A 19092-nucleotide genomic window follows, 5' to 3' on the forward strand; every position below is an offset into this window, starting at 1 on the left:
AAACAGGTTTTCTCTAGTTGGTTTTACCCCTCATCTGTTTATGACAGTTGTGCAAAAATAAACTTGCTCTTTCTATGAAAATTACATGGAAAGCACTAGAAAAACTCAGTATGCTACCTAGAAGGATGTCGTATGCAAATCACTTCATAAATGTCCGTAAGTTCTCATTTGACTTTACAAAAATAGAGACTGTATTTCATAAATGATGCATCATAGGCACAGCTGACAAAAAAAGACACCCCAATGATTTATGTGCCATTTCTGTGTGAATGTGCTGGGATAGAGGAACTCTCCTTCACCTGTCCTGAGGTTTCCCTCCTGGTTCTTCTCCACTTGCACAAATTCCACCTCAGAGAATCCTTTCTGAATGATGAGCTCAGAAGGAGAAACAAGGCACATGAGGTCAGTCCTTCTCTCTTCCTTTTGGAAGCCAGAAGTCCCCAGGGAGCATGAGGTTTCCTCTGCTCTTGTTCCCCTAAATGCTGGCCCCTCACAATTACCTGGAACTAGGTAAGACTGTTGAATACCGAGTTCAGTACTAGGAAGTTCACTTGCCTATAGATATAAGCCACATTCTCCACCATAGCTTTATAAGTAACAGAGATGATATTTTGGTCTCTCAAATGCTCTACTCTTTTATTTTTTTTTAAGATTTTATTTATTTTTTCATGAGAGACAGAGAGAGAGGCAGAGACACAGGCAGAGGAAGAAGTAGGCTCCCTGCGGGGAGCCCAATGTGGGACTTGATCTCAGGACCCCAGGATCACAACCTGAGTTGAAGGCAAACATTCAATCACTGAACTACTCAGGAGTTCCTCTACTCTTTTATCTTATTTCTCAATTGGTATGGAACTCAGCTAAGGGAAGAAGAGTGCTATTTATTTGGTCTCTCAAAGACCTTAAAATCTGGTACAACTCCCAAATTGGGGAGTAAAATGCATGTGGAATTCCTTAAGGCTTCTATTGGGGCAGGACTTTAGGCTTTTAGTGAAGGAGCAACATGTTTCAATGTTGTAAAAGTTTACATTAGGCCACATGTCATACATCAGCTTTACACTATTGAGGCCAAATTTATTTATTTATTTGTTTGTTTGTTTATTTATTTATTATTTATTTTTATTGATTTATTTATTTATGATAGAGAGGCAGAGACACAGGAGGAGGGAGAAGCAGGCTCCATGCTGGGAGCCCAACGTGGGACTCGATCCCGGGACTCCAGGATCCCGCCCTGGGCCAAAGGCAGGCACTAAAATGCTGAACCACCCAAGGATCCCCTGAGGCCAAATTTAGAAGTTTAAAAACCACAGGCCACACTGTATTTTGACATTAGTGATGACTGTAGTTATGGTAACTTTGTCTTCAGATAAGTGGCTGTTTCTATAAAGACTAAATACACCAGGCACACAAGCCTTAGCAAAGGGGCTTTGCTGGTGATAGGCAAAGAAAGAAGCCACAGTCAGTTGTGGTGGTGGTGGTGGCAGCAGTCGTGGTGATGGTATTGAAAGCTCATCTAAATGTCAGCTGTGTAAGTGGCCTCATCATACATCGGCCACTCTGGCCTAGCAAGCAAATGCCAGCTATGCTGGCCTCAGCAAAGGGAATAGGGCATTAGCAGGCTTGGTTGGCTTCAAAGTACAGAAGGCTGCTGCCTGACCTTGAATTATGCAGGCCCAGCTTTTCCTAAGCAGGCATGGCTGAGGCAAAGATTAGACTTTAGGGAAAAGAGACTTTCTTCATACAGGCCTTTCAGATATTAATGAGCAGAACAATTATTTGCTGCACATAAGCTGCATGGCAGCGGAATTTCAAACAGCCCATGTGCTACAAAACCAGTGAAGTTCTATGTTTAAATTGTTTGTGCTCGGCTTACACAGGCAATCCAAAGGGGAAATAGAAATTAAAGAGGTTTTTCATTATACTCAGAAGGCAGGGAACTTCTAGAGAAAGGTACAGAACTTGGTAACTGGGGTGACCATTACTATAAATTCCTCAATATTGCAAAAAGAACTTCAAGTATTAATCTTCAAAGCAGAAGACAGTGGACATTGGTCGGGCTTTTCCCAGGTATAGTAAAGGCCCAGTTCCTAATTTAACCTCCTGCTGGCAGATTTTTCCAAATTGGGTGAAGTGCCCAAGTCACAGATTCTGTACACTGGCATGGCTAACTGGGTATCTTGGAGAGGTTCAAACCAAGAGGACCTCACGCATCTTACTTTCTCAGACAGCAACGTGGCAAGACCAAGTTCAGCATTCTGAGAACATAATTTTATCAAAAATTACTGCTCATGGGCAGGAGATAGACTTATTTCTGAATCTGGTTGCTTCTGAATCTGGTGGCTGTGGGAACAGTGCTGAGCCAAAACAATTTTGTTTAGCTTTGGAGTTCATAGAATTTATATACTGTTCTAATCCATTTTAGGATTTCCTGGGGCGAAATCTATTTTGCCCATCAATTCTGCCCAAGAGAATACCTGAGAGAAGAGTGGGTAGCAGTGGAGGGTTGTCTTTTTGAAAGTGGAGCAGGACCCCCTCTGCCCTAGAAGGGAGGGACACACCGGACATGACCTGGCTTACTATCTAAGACCAGATACTAGGAGAAAAGAGCCATTGTGTTAATGGAGGAAAACTTGCCATCTCAATGCTTCCCTCCATGTGGGGTGATATCCCTTTGCTGTTATTGGCCTTATATCCCTACGCATGCTGTCAGGGTGAAGTGACTGTCCAGTCAGTGAATTTGGAAGGGGAAACTGATACTGTATTATTAGTTTCAAATTTAATTTCTATCAATGCAGTCCATACCCCATTTGAAAGCCCTTCCCCTCACCACCAATCCACATCTCCATCCTTTTGATATCTAGTCAATTTTTATTTCTAAAAATCTTTCCTGATTAACACCATATAGTCTGCCTACTTACTATATATATGTCATATCGTACCTATTTTTCTATTTGTCCTTTCTTTAATTTGTCCTCATTTTTTTTGTGTGGCTTTGGAATTATTGATACCTTTTTTAGGTGTTTCTTGAAAAAACCTTAACGACATTCTTATGAAACCCTGGCTTATAGTCGTGTCTAAGGGTCTAAGTGAATTTTACTGCCCTCTGACAAAATGAGAGGAGAACAAAGTAGGTAATGCAAAAGTATATGGTTGAGCTAGGGGTTCCGCTTGGGAAGTGACAAAGGGGCCAGTGTATCGGTGCTAAGAGAGTGATGAAAAAGTCAAGGCAAAGTCCACTTATGTGGAAATTCCCCGGAGGGGGTGAACAAGTGGTAATAAAGCTGTCAAAGATGACGTGACAACACAAGCATTTGATTTCTGCTTCAACACATGATTTCACCTCAGAGCTGTCACCAGCTTGCCATATGTAGTAAGTGACCGACAGTCTTGACGTGGCAGTGCTTCAGCACAGGGGACAAGACTCAACAAATGTTAATGACAAACAGGAATAAAACCATACATTGTACAGTATCCATGCTAGGTCTTCTCTAAAGTTGGCAAATATATTAATATTTTCAAATATATTTAATATTCTCAAAGCTCTCCAGGACCTAACCCTAAGGTGTCTCTCTGGTGTCACCAGCCAGACCTCTTTTTCTCTTTGTTCCAGTCATAATGAACAGCTTCATTACAGCTTCACAAATATGCCAGATTATTTCAGGTTTCCACGTTTTTGTTCATACTACTCCTCCCCTGGTACCACCAGAGAACACCCTACTCTCATCATTCAAGACTCAGCTTTTATTATTTTATTTTATTTTATTTTATTTATTTTTATTTTTATTTTATTTTTATTTTTTTTAAGACTCAGCTTTTAAAAAATCTGTGGGCAGCCCCAGTGGCGCAGCGGTTTAGCGCTGCCTGCAGCCTAGGGCATGATCCTGGAGACCCTGGATCGAGTCCCACATCGGGCTCTCTGCATGAGGCCTGCTTCTCCCTCTGCCTGTGTCTCTGCCTCTCTGTGTCTCTATGAATAAATAAATAAAAAATCATAAAAAAAATAAAATAAAAAGTCTGTCCTAATCCATCTCCAGGCAGAACTGGTGATTCCTTCCTCAGTGTCTCCAGTGGGTCTAGTCTGAATTCGATTATAACACTCTACTGGCTTTACTTGCTTACACAGATGCCTCCCTTATGACACTGTCAACTCTTTGACACCAGACACTATATCTCATTAATTTCTTTCTTCACAGTTTACTTAAAACTGTATACCAGGGATTTAATAGAAAGTCAATATTTCTACATAGGAATGACCGAGTTAATCAACTAAAGTCCTTTTTTATTTAAATTGCAATAGATATCAAGTTAATAGGTATTTCCTGGGTCCCTCCCACACACCAGACAGTTTTCAGCCAGAGTGCTGTAGTACAAAGAGCTTTGGCTTTGAAAAAGGAGCAGAGTCATTCATAATTCTTTGTCAGTTATTAGCTGTTGTAATCTTGGGCACTTAATGTTCTAATCTTCATTATTTTCATCCATAAAACTGGTCAGGAGGAGGTGTTACAAGGATTAGATGAAATAACATATGCATAGCACCCAGGAAGGTGTCCAGGAGCAGACAATAGGCACTAAAAAACCCAGTTAGTTCCTTTCCAAGAAGTCTATAAGGGTTTACAGACTAGTAAAGGAGACAGAGACAAATAAATAACTCTAATGCAAAATACCAAATGCTTTATTACAGTTATAGTAACAGGTGCACCTAGAATACAGATGAGAAAGAAATTCTGTCCCGCAGCCTGGGTGGCTCAGTGGTTTAGCGCCGCCTTCAGCCCAGGATGTGATCTTGGAGACCAGGAATCGAGTCCCACGTCGGGGTCCCTGCATGGAGTCTGCTTCTCCCTCTGCCTGTGTCTCTGCCTCTCTCTCTCTCTCTCTCTCTCTCTCTCTCTCTCTGTCTCTCATGAATAAATAAATAAAATCTTTAAAAAAAAATTCTGCCAAAGTGGCCTGGGAGAGGGGACCACAGGAAAGATATGAGAAAGAGGAGTGGATAGCTACATTCTTCTCCCCTCTTCCAAACTCCAAGTGGAGAAAAAAGCATCAACCATGCCACACAGCCACAATAAAGAACTACACATTTGGGAAATAGAAAATGGCCTGGTAGGGCTTTTTACAACAGATAGGGCACACTAGAAAAGCAGTCAGAAACACTGATTGGAATTAGGTTCTCAAGCAATTTGTAGGATGGCATCTGCAGCAACTGAGAGCCGTGAGAGCTATTTGAGCAAAGGAGTGACAATAAGTAAATGCATCATTTCGAAAGTTAGTCCTGGCAGTAACATGGACTACAGAGTGGAGTAAGGACAGACTAGAGGCAGAGAAGCTGGGAACACGCTCACAGAAAACTGTGGAATTGCTAAATCCTAATAACAAATTCTAGCTTTATAAAAGGATGAGGCACCAAATGTCACTTGATCATCTGGATTGATGTGCATTTTAAAGGGACCCACTGAAGTAGAAATGCAAAGAGCTAATATGATGGCCAGCTTAAATACACTGTGGAAGAACTCAGGAAAAGGAGGAGTAATATCAAAATCTCCTTTTCTTCTTTTTAAGATGAAGACTCTCCCATTTCATTGCCAATACACACTGGATTCAAATTTTTAAAACTTACCTTTGACAGTATCCTGGGGCAACACAAGCCCGTGAAGATGAGTCTAGACTACATTCAGTGCAAAAAACCCAAAATCCTGAAAGAAAGAAAAATCACAGTGAGCTACATGCTCATAGCAAGATGCCATGGGGAGGGGCGGGGTACAGGTCTGAATTGGGCAGCCTGGTACAAAGCCAGGCTCTTCCATCTACCAGCTATTGATGCTTGGGCCAGTGGCCAGCCTCCCGAGCCTCAGCCTCCTCATTCAACATTGAGAACAACAACAGCACCTTCTTCATAAGGTTCTTTGGAAGTTAAAATAGAATATGTATAAAACAGTATACGGCAGGGCACCAACCACATGCTCAATAAAGGTGAGTGGTCATTAAGAATGTGAACTAAGGGACGTCTGGGGACTGAGTCAGTTGAGTGTCTGCCTCTTAATTTCAGCTCAGGTCATGATCTCAGGGTTGTGAGATCCAGTCCCATGTCAGGCTCCATGCTCAGTGTCAGGTCTGCTTAAGAGTCTCATTCTCTCCCTCTCCCTTCCCAAGGTCTCAATCTTTTTCTCTTTCTCTCTCTCTCTCTCAGAATGAATGAATGAATGAATGAATGAATAAATAAATAAATAAATAAATAAAATCTTTAAAGAAGTGGGGGGAGAGAGAGAGCAGTCTTTGGGGGCACCTGGCTTGCTGGTTCAGTGGGTGGAGTGTACAACTCTTAATCTCAGGGTTGCGGATTTAAGCCCCACGTTGGGTGTAGAGATTGCTTCAAAATAAAATCTTTTTAAAAAAACCAAATAATGTGAACTGAAATATCTTCTAAAGAATCACTAAAACCCATATTAAACATTTATTATTGGTTTTGCCTTATTTGTTCTACCAGAAAAATGCCAAGTTGACTTCTCCATTTCACACGAGAATGTCTCATAATCACTTCAAATTCAATGCATACCAATCAGGACTCTATCTCCTGCCCAAGCCTCATTCTCCTGACTCCACTGTCTTATAAAAGGCACCATCCTCTGCCCAGTTGCTTGGGTCTGAACCTCGAGTTCATCCTGGATTTCTCAACCTACCCCAGGCCTCTCATTGCCCCATCAGTAATCCTTCATTTCTGATTCACAGCATGTAAATTCTTCATTTCTACTGCCATTATCATTCCTCGCTTATGGAGGTCTCTTAACTAGTCTCCTGCCTCTACTCTCGCTCCTCCATAGTCTGTTCCCAAATAATGGCTGGAATGGCCTCTTCAAAATCAAATCAGATCACAGCAAGGTGTTAACAGATGCAGTGAAAATTGTATTTATTTCATGATGGAATGTCTCTCTCTTTATATATATGAAATACATACTTACATATGTCAACGTACAGATATACAAAAATATATGAAGTAAAAGCCACTTAATATTAGACATTTAGAGGTCCTAAGCCAGTTCTTTCATTTTACAATGGCAAAAACAAATGCCAGAAGGAGATTCTGCTCAAGGTTGGGCTTCTGTGTGTGTATGCAAAAGTGGTCAAAACAATGCTGGACAAGCCCTACAACAACTCACCTGTGATTAGCGTATGCACTGCTGTCAGAAAGCCTGTCACTACTTGGAAGTCAGGCCCTTAGTTTCACAATCAACTTAATGTTTCTTTTTTTTTAATATTTTATTTATTTACTCATGAGACACACACACACACACACACACACACACACACATACACACACAGAAAGAGGCAGAGACACAGGCAGAGGCAGGCTCCACGTAGGGAGCCCAACGTGGGACTCGATCCCAGGTTTCCAGGATCATGCAGCACCTAACCTCTGAGCCACCCCGGAATGCCATCACAATCAACTTAATGTTTCTAAGAAAGCACATTTCGTTCCCCATGGCTGCAGATTATGAGTTATAGCTTTTGTTCTATATCATGTCTTAGTATTTGAGAGGGTGCTTCAAGGAATCTTGAAAGCCCCTTGCTGCCCTCTTACCTATCAACCCCTCTCCCTTTGCTTATTTTTTAACAGTGCTGGAATATATAAGTCTCAGATTGAATTGTACCACGATGATAATTAGTAATACTTTAATTATTATCCCTATCCTCCCACTAGACACACCATTGTCCCAGCAATCTTTCTTTCTAAAAAGCAAATGTGACCTCTGAGTAGATCGCTGCCAAGATTCAGTCAATAACTATCCATTACCTTTAGGGTAAAAATTCAAGATCTCTCTAGCCCCATCATCACTTCATATCCTTCTCACGGGGATTGTGTGTGGTTTCCTTGCCCATAATACATGCACTGCTGTCTTGAGGGCCCTTTGCCCATTTTGTCTACTGCTCTTGTAAGATCTGCCTCAGGAATTAGCTTCTGAAAGTTTTCTGTACCTTCCTTGGCTGCACTAAGTGTCCCTCCTCTGAGATATACCATATAATACTTTCTACACATGACAGGAGCTTCTTGACAACAAGGGCTCTCTATGTCTTACAGATCTTAGAATTTGTATCAAGCAGGAGTTAAATAACCATAAGCTGAACCAAACCCTGACATATTCCCGATAACTCAGTACTTCAGTATGGAGCCTTCCCCATTAAATGGCACCAGGGAAACCTAAAGAAGCTGGCTGGGACTTCCCAGATGGGTCTGGCCCTCATGCAGGATGTGAGCTATGTAGTTATGTGTGACCCTCAGTACCTGAGAGAAGGAGTCAATTCTTTTATTTTATGTCACCTGCAGATTATCAAGAGAACAATCCTGACTAATTTTCAGTTCTCTATTCTGATTAGTTTCTGCCCAGGTTAAACATGACTTCTCTAGACTTACCAGTTGTCTAAATTCTGTACCAACTTCATAAAGTAGCCCATCATCACATATCTTGTTAACAGACAAGCTTAGAAGGACACAGTGCCCAGCTCAGTCCTTTGCCTACTTGGCAGAGCTCAGATGCTTGCCTGTGTTCAGTGAGAAGAAAAGCAGTCGAAGCAGAGGAGGGGCAGGCGAGGGAAACTGAGCAATTTCCAAGCACTCTGGAAACCAGTTTTTACAGAACAGCTTCCCTACTTTCTCTGCAGCGCTGTGAACCTCTGTTATCAGATGCACTTGTACTCAAGATAAACCTAGTATTTGATTCTAAAATCAACATTTGGAATTATCTAGTTGAAGTTATCTACAGCACTATTTGCCTTCTAAGGTATGAGTAATGGCAAATTCCTTCAAAACATCATTTTGAAATGTTCTGAACTACACTATAATCCTACCATCTGATTGTATATAGCCATGGCAGTAAACTAGCATTCCAGCTTTCTGAATTGACAGCATTCCAGTTTTCTCTGTTCTCTTGGGCTTGAGATTCACACACAGTTGGGAAGGTTTCATGGGTCTTGGACTAAATCACTACTACACCCTGCTAAAAAATTGCAAGTAGACCTCCAGAGCTCCTCCAAACCAGTACCTAACCTAACTTATGGTATATAATCAGACCTACCTCTTTCCTAGGGAATATGGCAAGTTGAAAGAATGACATATCCAATAAATTATACTCACTTTACTAGTATCACCTCTAATATGGAATAGTTTTAATTTTCAAACTTGATTATTCAGCCTAATTCTTTTAGGTTTAATTTTAATTCTCATTTTAAAAAATTCAAGTGATACAGATAAGGCCCTTGATCGTGGTCCGCTCTCCCCCTACGCTCACCCAGGACTCACCATTGTTATCAGTTTAATTTCCAGGTATAATTCTGGGATGGAGACTATTAAGAATACACAGTTCAGGGGCACTTGGGTAGCTTAGTTGGTTGAGTGTCTGACTCTCGGTTTTGGTTTAGGTCACAATCTCGGGGTTGTGGATCAAGCCCTGTGTGTCAGGCTCCACACTAAGTGGGGAATCTGCTTGGGTCTCGGTCTCTCTCTCTCTCTCTCTCTCTCTCTCCCCCACCCCCTGCCGTACTTCCCACCTTGCTCATGCATGCTCTCTAAAATAATAAATCTTAAAAAAAGAAAAAAGAAAAAAAAAAAAACCAGTTCATCCTTGAACAACATGGGTTTGAACTGTGTGGGCTCATTTCTATGTAGATTTTTCACAGGACAGTTCTATAAATGTATTTTTTCCTTATGATTTCTTAAAAACATTTTCTTTTCTTTTCTCTAGCTTACTTTCTTTTAAGAATACAGTATATAGGGCAGCCTGGGTGGCTCAGCGGTTTAGCGCCGTCTTCAGCCCAGGGCGTGATCCTGGAGACCCGGGATCGAGTCCCACATCGGACTCCCTGCATGGAGCCTGCTTCTCCCTCTGCCTGTGTCTCTGCCTCTCTCTCTGTCTCTCACCCTCTCACTCTCTCTCTGTGTGTGTCTCTCATGAATAAATAAATAAAATATTTAAAAAAAGAATACAGTATATAATACATGTAAAATACAAAATATGTGTTAATTAACTGCTTGTATTATCGTTAAGGCTTCCAGTCAAAAACAGTCTATTAGTAGTTAAGTTTGAGGGAATCCAAAGTTATACACAGATTTTAGACAGCACAGAGGGTCAGGTACTCCTAACTTTAAACTTTTAAATGAGTCACACATAATATTGAAAGCCCTGATTGCCTATGTCATTGGCAACTGGCCTAACTTCAAGCAAGATGTCCAGAAGAGGCATCTTAAGTGAAGCAGCAGATATATGAGGGTGGAGCAAAACACCAGCAAGGGAGTTGGGAAGGCCTTTTCAGGAGACGAGCATGGATGCCAGAACAATCAGGGCAGAGCAGAGGGTACTACACAACTAGCTCTGTAAACAGGGCACCCAGTCCAAGTAGCCAAGAAGGAACCTATTTAATTAACACAAATGATATCGAAAGTTCAAGCAGAACAGGTGGAGGTAACTTTGCTACAGGCAGATGGGTTTATTTAACTGCCAATACACAAGCGTTATGATTGTTCCAAGATCTGGAAATGTTACCTGTGCAGTTTCAGGTCATCTCTACTTAAGTTCAGTGCTTTGGAAGTTCTGTAAAATGTCCCAGTCTGCACATTCCTAAAACCATCCCCTTTAATCCTAAAATCTCCTCCAGCTTTTGTGCCCTCCCTCCCCTTTCCTCTCCTAGTCAAGTTTCTTCAAAAGGAAACTTATATTTGTGGTCACAACGCCCTTACCTCTCTCATTCACTTTTTAACCATTGCAATTTGAGATCTTTCCTTCTCAATCCTGTTATCAAATACGATGGGTATTATTCAATTGTTTTGTTTTAACCTCTCTTTTGTATTTAAAAATTAGAATAACCTGAAAGTCTTATCATTTGGGTGCTCTTTTCCTATCTTGATATCAAGGATACTATAGATCCAGGGGCACCTGGCTGGCTCAAGTCTATGGATCATGAGACTCTTGATCTCAGGGTTGTGAGTTTAGGCCCCACGTTGGATGTAGAGATTACTGACACGTAAAATCTTAAAAAATAAAATTAAAAAAAAAAGACACTGCAGATCCAGTCATTGAGCCAAGGGTACCTTGTTTTAGTTGCTGGTCTCTGAGCTGTGTCTGGGTTCTCCTATCTCCCTGGGTTTGAGCCAGCCAAGGCCTTTATCAACACTGTTGATTTTCAGATTCACAAATGAGCAGGATGGTGCTGGGTAAGGAGCTGCTGCTTCTGTACATGGGGGACCAGGGGACATGGGTTGTGGTAAGGAAACCAAACTCAACTCCTGGCTTCAAGGATTGAGCCTAGTTCTGATGCCCAAACTGTCATGGATCATGTCTAGTCCCTTTATCCCACAGAAGGGGCCAAGTTCATTACGTGTGATACCTTAGACCATTTCTTTGCAGACTCTTACTGGAGAATCTTTCTCTGCTTATCCTTAATTCATCACTGGTATGTTCCTTGGGAGTTACATCCTTCCTTTCCTCTTTTTATTATACACACGTCTTTATCTTTTCCCATAGATTCAACTACCATCTATGTCTTAATGACTCTCAAATCTCTCTAGTACTGACCTTTCTTACAATCTTCAAAGCCTTCTGTAAACTGCCTAAAGTCAATGTGCTTCACCTCCTGTTCCACAGGTCCCTAAGATGTAACGCATCTAAAACTAAATAATCTTCCCTCCTTCTGCCTCACTTGGGAATACTATCATCCACTCAAATAAAAAATCTGGCACCATCATCAACATCTTCCTCTCATCAAACTCTGTCCATTCTAATCCCCAAATATTTCAGCATGTACTTTCTTCCCCATTCCTACTGCCACTGCTTTAGTTCTGGCAGTTTCTCACTAAATTTATTCCAACTGTTTTTTTTTTTTTTTTTTAAGATTTTACTTTTTATTCATGAGAGACACAGAGTAAGAGGCAGAGACACAGGCAGAGGAAGAAGCAGGCTCCACGACCTGAACCAAAGGCAGACACTCAACCACTGAGCCACCCAGGTACCTTCCTATTGTTTTTTTTTTCCACTGGTTTTCTTACCCTCAAGCCCCTCCCACCCCCATTGCCATCAGAATTGCCTTTATAAAGTACAATCCCACACAGCCTCTGCAATATCTCTCACCTATCTTCAAGATAAAATCCATTTTTCACTACATGGTATACAAGGTCCGGTACCTGTTCACCTCTCAGCTTCATGTCACAAAATCACATTGCTTTCAGTTTTCCTTGAACATCACATGGCTTCATGCGCCAGGGACTTTGTATATGCTGTTTCTACTTGGGCTGGCTTTCTACTCATAGGGCAAATTTCTTCCCCACCTTCAAGATGCAGGTATAGGGAAACCTTTTCTATGAAGTCTTTCTTGATGCCTCTCTCTTGCTTCAGGTGGGGTTCTTCCTCTGAGTTTGTGACTATACTTGGTACATTTTATATATACACTGATGGTAGGGTCTAAGTCTTATTTACTATTGTTTGCTTATTTATTTATAAGATTTTACTTATTTACTTGAAAGAGAGAGAGAGAATGCACACAAGCAGGAGAAGGGGCAGAGAGAGAGAGAGAGGGAGAAGCAGACTCCCCACTGAGCAGGGAGCCCAACATGGGGCTCAATCATGACCTGAGCCAAAAGCAGATGCTTAACCAACTGAGCTACCCAGGAGCCCCTGTATCATCATCATTTAGAACAACGCTAGTGCAAAGGACATTTTGATAAACTCTTACGGAATGAACAGACATTTCTGGGAAAAAAATAGTAAATTCAGTACAACGTCCTTAGCTTATTCAAAGGATGCTGTATCAGTTATGATAGTATATCCAGGCAGTATAGACTCTATGCATGCATGTATTCATTCATTGAGCAACTGAGCCACCTGCCAGGTATCCTGCTCCGTTCTAAGGAACACCATGGTAAAGTAATGCTAGCCTCTCAGGGCAGAGTGCTATGTGAGTGGGACACACAAACTTCCAGGGAGAAGCTGTGAAACAAACTTTGGGACTGATAGCAGGTCCCCGCAAAAAGATGTTACATTTATTCATGTATCTTCTAAGGCAGGGACTGTTGCCTAAGAAAAACAAACTCAGTCTGAAGCAGGGATTAAGATAAGTATGTACTAATTTTTAGCTACCTATTCAGTTTGGTCAACTAACACATGCCTTCTGGCTTAGTCCAGGATAACCTGTCAATTCTTTAACAGGAAGGGCTTCAGAAAGTACCTTCTGAAGACCCAAACACAAGCACAAACCACTTGGAGGTGGGGGTGGGGATGGTAGGGAATGATGACTGCTGGCTACTGAAACCGCAGAGTCAACTGGGACAGCTTTACTGAATGCTTACTAAGCACCCAGCATGATGCTCGCATTTTCAGAACAAGGGCCTATGGCCAGGTTTTACTGCCATTGTTGGTCGCGTAAGAATGAAACAGATTAACATATTCAGCTTTTGTACCCAATTTATTGATGACCCATGACCAAAAAGCTTTTTTTTTTAATTTTTTTTCCAAAGAGCTTTTATTTTTTCCATGTTGTATATAGTTTTATGTAGGCTTTTTAAAATCAAATAGCTATTTCCAGAGGCACCTGAGGGCTCAATGGTTGAGTGTCTGCCTTCAGCTCAGGTTGTGATCCCAGAGTCCTGGGACTGAGTCCTGCATCAGGCTTCCCTACAGGGAGCCTGCTTCTCCCTCTGCCTATGTCTCTGTCTCTCCCTCTGTCTCTCATGAATAAACAAAGTCTTTTTTAAAAAATAGCTATTTCCATTTAAGTTGCAAAATTTTAAGTGCATATTTGTTTGCCAGTAAAACCAGCAAGTTAGGGAAATTTTAATATTTATATTGAAGATAATATTAATTGAATAATCATTAACCAATAACCAGTATTTATGCTATACTCAGCAATGTACCTCATGGATACCTCAAAAAACTCTCATTTAACAGATGATCCCTGTCCTCAGAGGTCTTTAACCATTGATAAGGAGAAGAAAATCAGCACAACAAGCAATTCCCCAAAAACTAAAAAACACTAAGCTTTGTGGCACAGAAGTCTGGACAGTGCAGAGAAAACACTGGGCTAGGCTAGACAAGCAGGTGGCCTTCAGAGGGAAACTAGGATTCCAATAGAATTCACAGGACTTAAACCAGTGATTCTCAAATGTTTTAGTCAGGCCCTCTTTACAATTCTTAAAAATTATTAAGGATCACAACGAGCTTTTGTTTATGTGGGTTATAATGATCAATATTTAACCACACTAAAAATTAAAGCTATGAAAAATTTAAGTGATTTATTCATAAATATCCATTTAAAAATATCAATACACCATTACATTTTTATTTTATGTTACATTTTTATTTTATTTTACATGTTAACATTTTTAAATTAAAAACAATACTTAAAGAATAAAAATTTTGAGAAATGTGCCATTTTACATTTCTGCAAATATATTTAATGTCTGGCTTATATGAGACAGCAGCTATGTTCTCGTATCTGCTTTTGCATTCAGTCTTTTGCAGTATCATATGTCATGAAGCCTCTGGAAAACTCCACAGCACACTCGTGAGAGAATGAGTTTAAAAGGCATGTATATGTCAGTATTATTAAAATAGTTGTGACCTCATGGACACCTGAAAGGGTCTGGATGGGGAGTGGGAAGGATCCTTCAATCACACTTTGAGTAAGTACCAATTTTAAAAGAGAAAGAAAATGGTATAAGGGTGTAAGCAGGAAGGAAGAGTGCGGCTCCGGAGCCGTAACTTCCACATACGCAATGCTCACTCCTAACATCTTGACTACAACCAAGCTCACCTCCTTCACTGTGAATCTCAGAGACAGAAACAGGCAGGTGGGGTTCTGCATGAGAGGGACAAGGAGCTTATCCCTCACTCTCCGGGGTGTGTGTGTGTGTGTGTGTGTGTGCGCGTGTGTGCACACGCGCACGAGCGAGAGAGGCTCTACTTCCCCCACCAACATTCCCTGGAGGCCACGTCAGGTTTTCCTCTCTAGCGCCCACACTGTGCTCTCCTCCTGGAAGCTGTAAATGGCTTGTAAGAAACTGCCTTGCCATGGCTTCCCGAGGCTGTGTTTACTAACTGCAAAATCATCTCACTGCTACAGTCGCAAATTCTTCAGACATTTCTTGATCTGGCTGTCTTAAAAAGCAAATTTAACATCAGCCACGTAGCCAGTTTTTTCCCTGCCAATAATCATGTGCGTTTGCGATTCTGTTCCTGTGCATCTTGTGCACTGTAAAAACAGTTCCTGGAGCATCATATGTCATGGATCTAGTTGCCATAAACTGAAAACATTTTCTTCATATTTTGTGGCACAAACTAAAAGCATTCTGGATGCGGTTTGCATACAGTCCATCTCTGGCCAAAAACGAGGTTTAAATATATGGACAGAGAGAGAAAAGGGGGGGTGGTCATTACCATGGTAAAACTGTTTTATCATCAAAGTCAATGTTTGATAGTATATATTTTTTAATTTAAATTTTTGCTATGATTAATGTTCATTTTATGTAGCAAGCTTTAAGTTATCTCAAAGTATTTTATACCTGAGAGAAGCACAGATGAAACAGAAGTTTTGATCTCTCAGAAAAAATAACATGAAAACAATCACGAAAAAAAAAAGAGAAAACAAACACGAATCAATGTAGTTTTTCAGTCTTTTTTATTATTACTTTTTTTAGCAAACATATTTCTTAAGGCCCCGTACAGACCAGAATAGATCATTTTTAAGTCAAAGTGAAACTAAAACTTTAAAAGATTTCTGCTTCTGAGAATGGCAAACGAGGTAATTCAGACTAAACATCCTGCTGAGGAGGACAGCCAGAAAATCTGAACAAAACATAAAAAAATATCTTGGAGGCAGGGACATTAAGAAGTTAATTAAGAGTAGTCACAAAAATCAATTCCAGGACAACTCTATAACTCAATACAAAAAATAAATAATAAAGTTGTTAGAAGTTATACAGGATAATGTTTTCATGACCTAAGGGTGTGGAAGGATTTCTGAAACATCACACAAGAAAAGCATCTATTATTAAAAAAACAGATAGGGCAGCCCTGGTGGCGCAGCGGTTTAGCGCCACCTGCAGCCCAGGGCATATCCTGGAGACCCTGGATCGAGTCCCACGTCAGGCTCTCTTCATGGAGCCTGCTTCTCCCTCTGCCTGTATCTCTGCCTCTTTCTCTGTGTCTCTCATGAATAAATAAATAAAATCTTAAAAAAAAAAAAGAAAAAGAAAATGGGTAGAAGACTAGATAAGGAATGTCACCAAACAAATAAAAACAAAAAACTACATTATCTAAATGCCCAACAAAACATACGAACACGTATATAGCCTCGATAGGAAGTACGAGAAATACAAAATAGTACCATAATAAAAAATACAAAGGAAAATCATGATGATGTGTCATTATGTACCAGAATGGCTAAACATTTACTTATTTATTTATTATTATTTTTAAAGATTTTATTTTTAAGTAATCTCTATACACAAGGTGGGGCTCAAAACTCACAACCCCGAGATCAAGAGTCACATGGTCCACCAACAGAGCCAGCCAGGCACCCCATGACTGGCTAAAAATTTCAAAGTCTCATAATAACAAGTGTTGCCAAGGATATGGAACAACAGGAACTCCCATACACTGATTGTGTGAATATAAATTGTTATATCTACTTTGGAATACAATTCATCATTATTCTTCTCTATGATCCAGTAACTCTATTCCCAGGTATATACCCAGTGGAATTCATTTGCATGTGTACCCAAAAAATACAAAAATCTTCAGACCAGCACTATCCATAATAGCCCTCCACTGGGAACAATCCAAATAACCTCAGTAGTAGGATGGATAAGTATCTTCTAGCATATTCATGCAACGGAATACCATACAGCAATGAAAATGAAGAACAACAGCCACACACAATAACATGGATGAATCTTGCAAACATAATGACCAGATACAAAAGGATATGTGGCATGTGACTCTGTTCAAAATAAGTCAAAACTATAATATTTAGAGGTACACAGATGGTAAAAGGAAAAAAGAAAGGGAAGAAATCAGAAGAACGGTTACCGTAGGTGGGAAATAAGGACTGTGATTGGCAAAAGTCACTATGATAGAGCTGTTGCATCCCTGTAATGTCTTACTTCTTGACCTCAGAATGAAGTATTATTTAAAAATGAATAATTCATTAAGTTTTACATTTGTATACTATGCACTTTTCTGGCTGTGTGATATATTTCACAATAAACAAGAATGAATGCAAACAGAACTAATACAAAGAGAAAAGTGGTATCTTTCGTATACACTTAAAAATTAGATTATAGACCCAAGTTCCTTGGAAGGCACCCCAGCCCTTCATTACCAAAGCCCTGTCTTCCTAACCTCATCTCTTGCCACCCACCTTTTGTTTACAGGCAGTCTGCCGCACTCACTCTCAACCAGGTGCGTCCTTTACATCTACTCATGATATTTCTCTTTCTGGAAAACCATGTAGACACACCCCAATCACCCCTCTGCCAGACTAAGTACAAACTGTCAATCAAGACACAGCCTGGGTATCATCTCCCGTGAGAAACATTTTTAAGAGACACAGATTCTACTGCCTGGTTCAAATTCTAGATCTGCCATTTATAAGTTCTGTGACCTTGGTCAAGTTACCAAACTTCAGTTTTATGGTTTCCAATCTGCAAAATAGAATAAAAATATTATCTGTCTCACTGCGTAGCTTGAGGATTAAATGAGTAAATATTTGCAAATGCTTGGAACATGCCTGGTACAGAGTAAGCACTAAGTACTAGATATTATTACTTAACATTAATGAGGTATAAGCTACTACGATTATCATCAATATTTCTGGTATTCTCCTCCCTATACCCTGAAGCCCCTCCACATTATATACTCTTCCTTTCAGCTCCCGTGGCTCAGTATTAGTTTATTTTATTGTAGATGGCCCCCTATGGACAGTTAATTCCTTAAGAGCATGGACTAAATCTTTTACTCCTCAATCCCTAACATCTAGCATAGTGCCTTGCAATGTAGTAGATGCTCAGTGAATATCTGTGGAATGACTAAACCAGCAAGACTTCAATCTGGTAGCTTTTTTTTTTTTTTTAAGATTTTATTCATTCATTCATGAGAGACACAGAGAGAGAGGCACAGATACAGGCAGAGGGAGAAGCAGGCTCCATGCAGGGAGCCAAATATGGGACTCGATCCCAGGTCTCCAGGATCATGCCCTGGGCTGAAGGTGGCGCCAAACCGCTGAGCCACCCGGGCTGCCCTCAATCTGGTATTTATACCACACATAAAAAGTAGTTCTTTCATGCTGAAAGGAACCCTACCCTTGTGTATGATGCCACAAACTGGAAGCAGTCTTGACAGATTCCTACAGCAATCACCTCAGAATATGGGTGTACACTCCCCCTGGTAGCAATACATGAGGGGCAAATAATGATACTTGCCCTACCTACCTTCTGTGAGTAGCAAATGATAGCTATGAAAATATATATTTTTTAAGTGTGGTGCTCTGTTATATGAAGTTTAATTGCCTTAATAAAACAACAGGATTGTTGTTGAGTTGCAAGTCTGGAAAGGGCTTTAGGGAGTAATAAGGAATTAATGTAATGTAAAAATGCAATCTCAAACAGCCTGAGATAAGATCTGTATTTTTAAAATAAATATTAAATATTTATTTTTAATAATAACCTGCACATATTGTAGTAATGATTAATATATTTTATAATAAAATTTCCCCCAATTTTCTCAATTGGTTATTAATGATTTAGGTAATATTGAAACAAACATTTGCCTATGTGAATGTTCAGAGCAACATTATTCATAATAGCCAAAAGGTAGAAACAACAAAAATATCCATCAGTTGGCAAATGGATCAACACTGTGGTATATCCACCCAGTGGAAAACTACTCAGCAGCAAAAAGGTACAGGCTACTGATACCAACTACGGTGCAGTGAACCTCGAAAACATGAGGCCCAGTGAGAGAAGCCATTCACAACAGATCTCATGTTGTATGATTCCACTCACATGAAACGTCCAGAAAAGTCAAATCTAGAGACAGAGAGTAAATGTGTGGTTGCCAGAGG

General features: G+C 40.3%; 1 protein-coding gene across 4 annotated transcripts in view; it reads right to left on the reverse strand.

The window, feature by feature from the left end:
- The window catches only part of TNRC6B (trinucleotide repeat containing adaptor 6B), a 255735-nt gene that overhangs the window by 185125 nt on the left and 51518 nt on the right, over positions 1–19092 (reverse strand). For all 4 annotated transcript variants that reach the window (XM_041755373.1, XM_041755370.1, XM_041755375.1 and 1 more), the window contains exon 2: positions 5612–5687. The gene's annotated coding sequence lies outside the window, so the exon portion shown is untranslated. The remainder of the gene's footprint in view (positions 1–5611; positions 5688–19092) is intronic.

Source organism: Vulpes lagopus, chromosome 5 (genome assembly GCF_018345385.1).
Source record: "Vulpes lagopus strain Blue_001 chromosome 5, ASM1834538v1, whole genome shotgun sequence".
NCBI lineage: Eukaryota > Metazoa > Chordata > Mammalia > Carnivora > Canidae > Vulpes > Vulpes lagopus.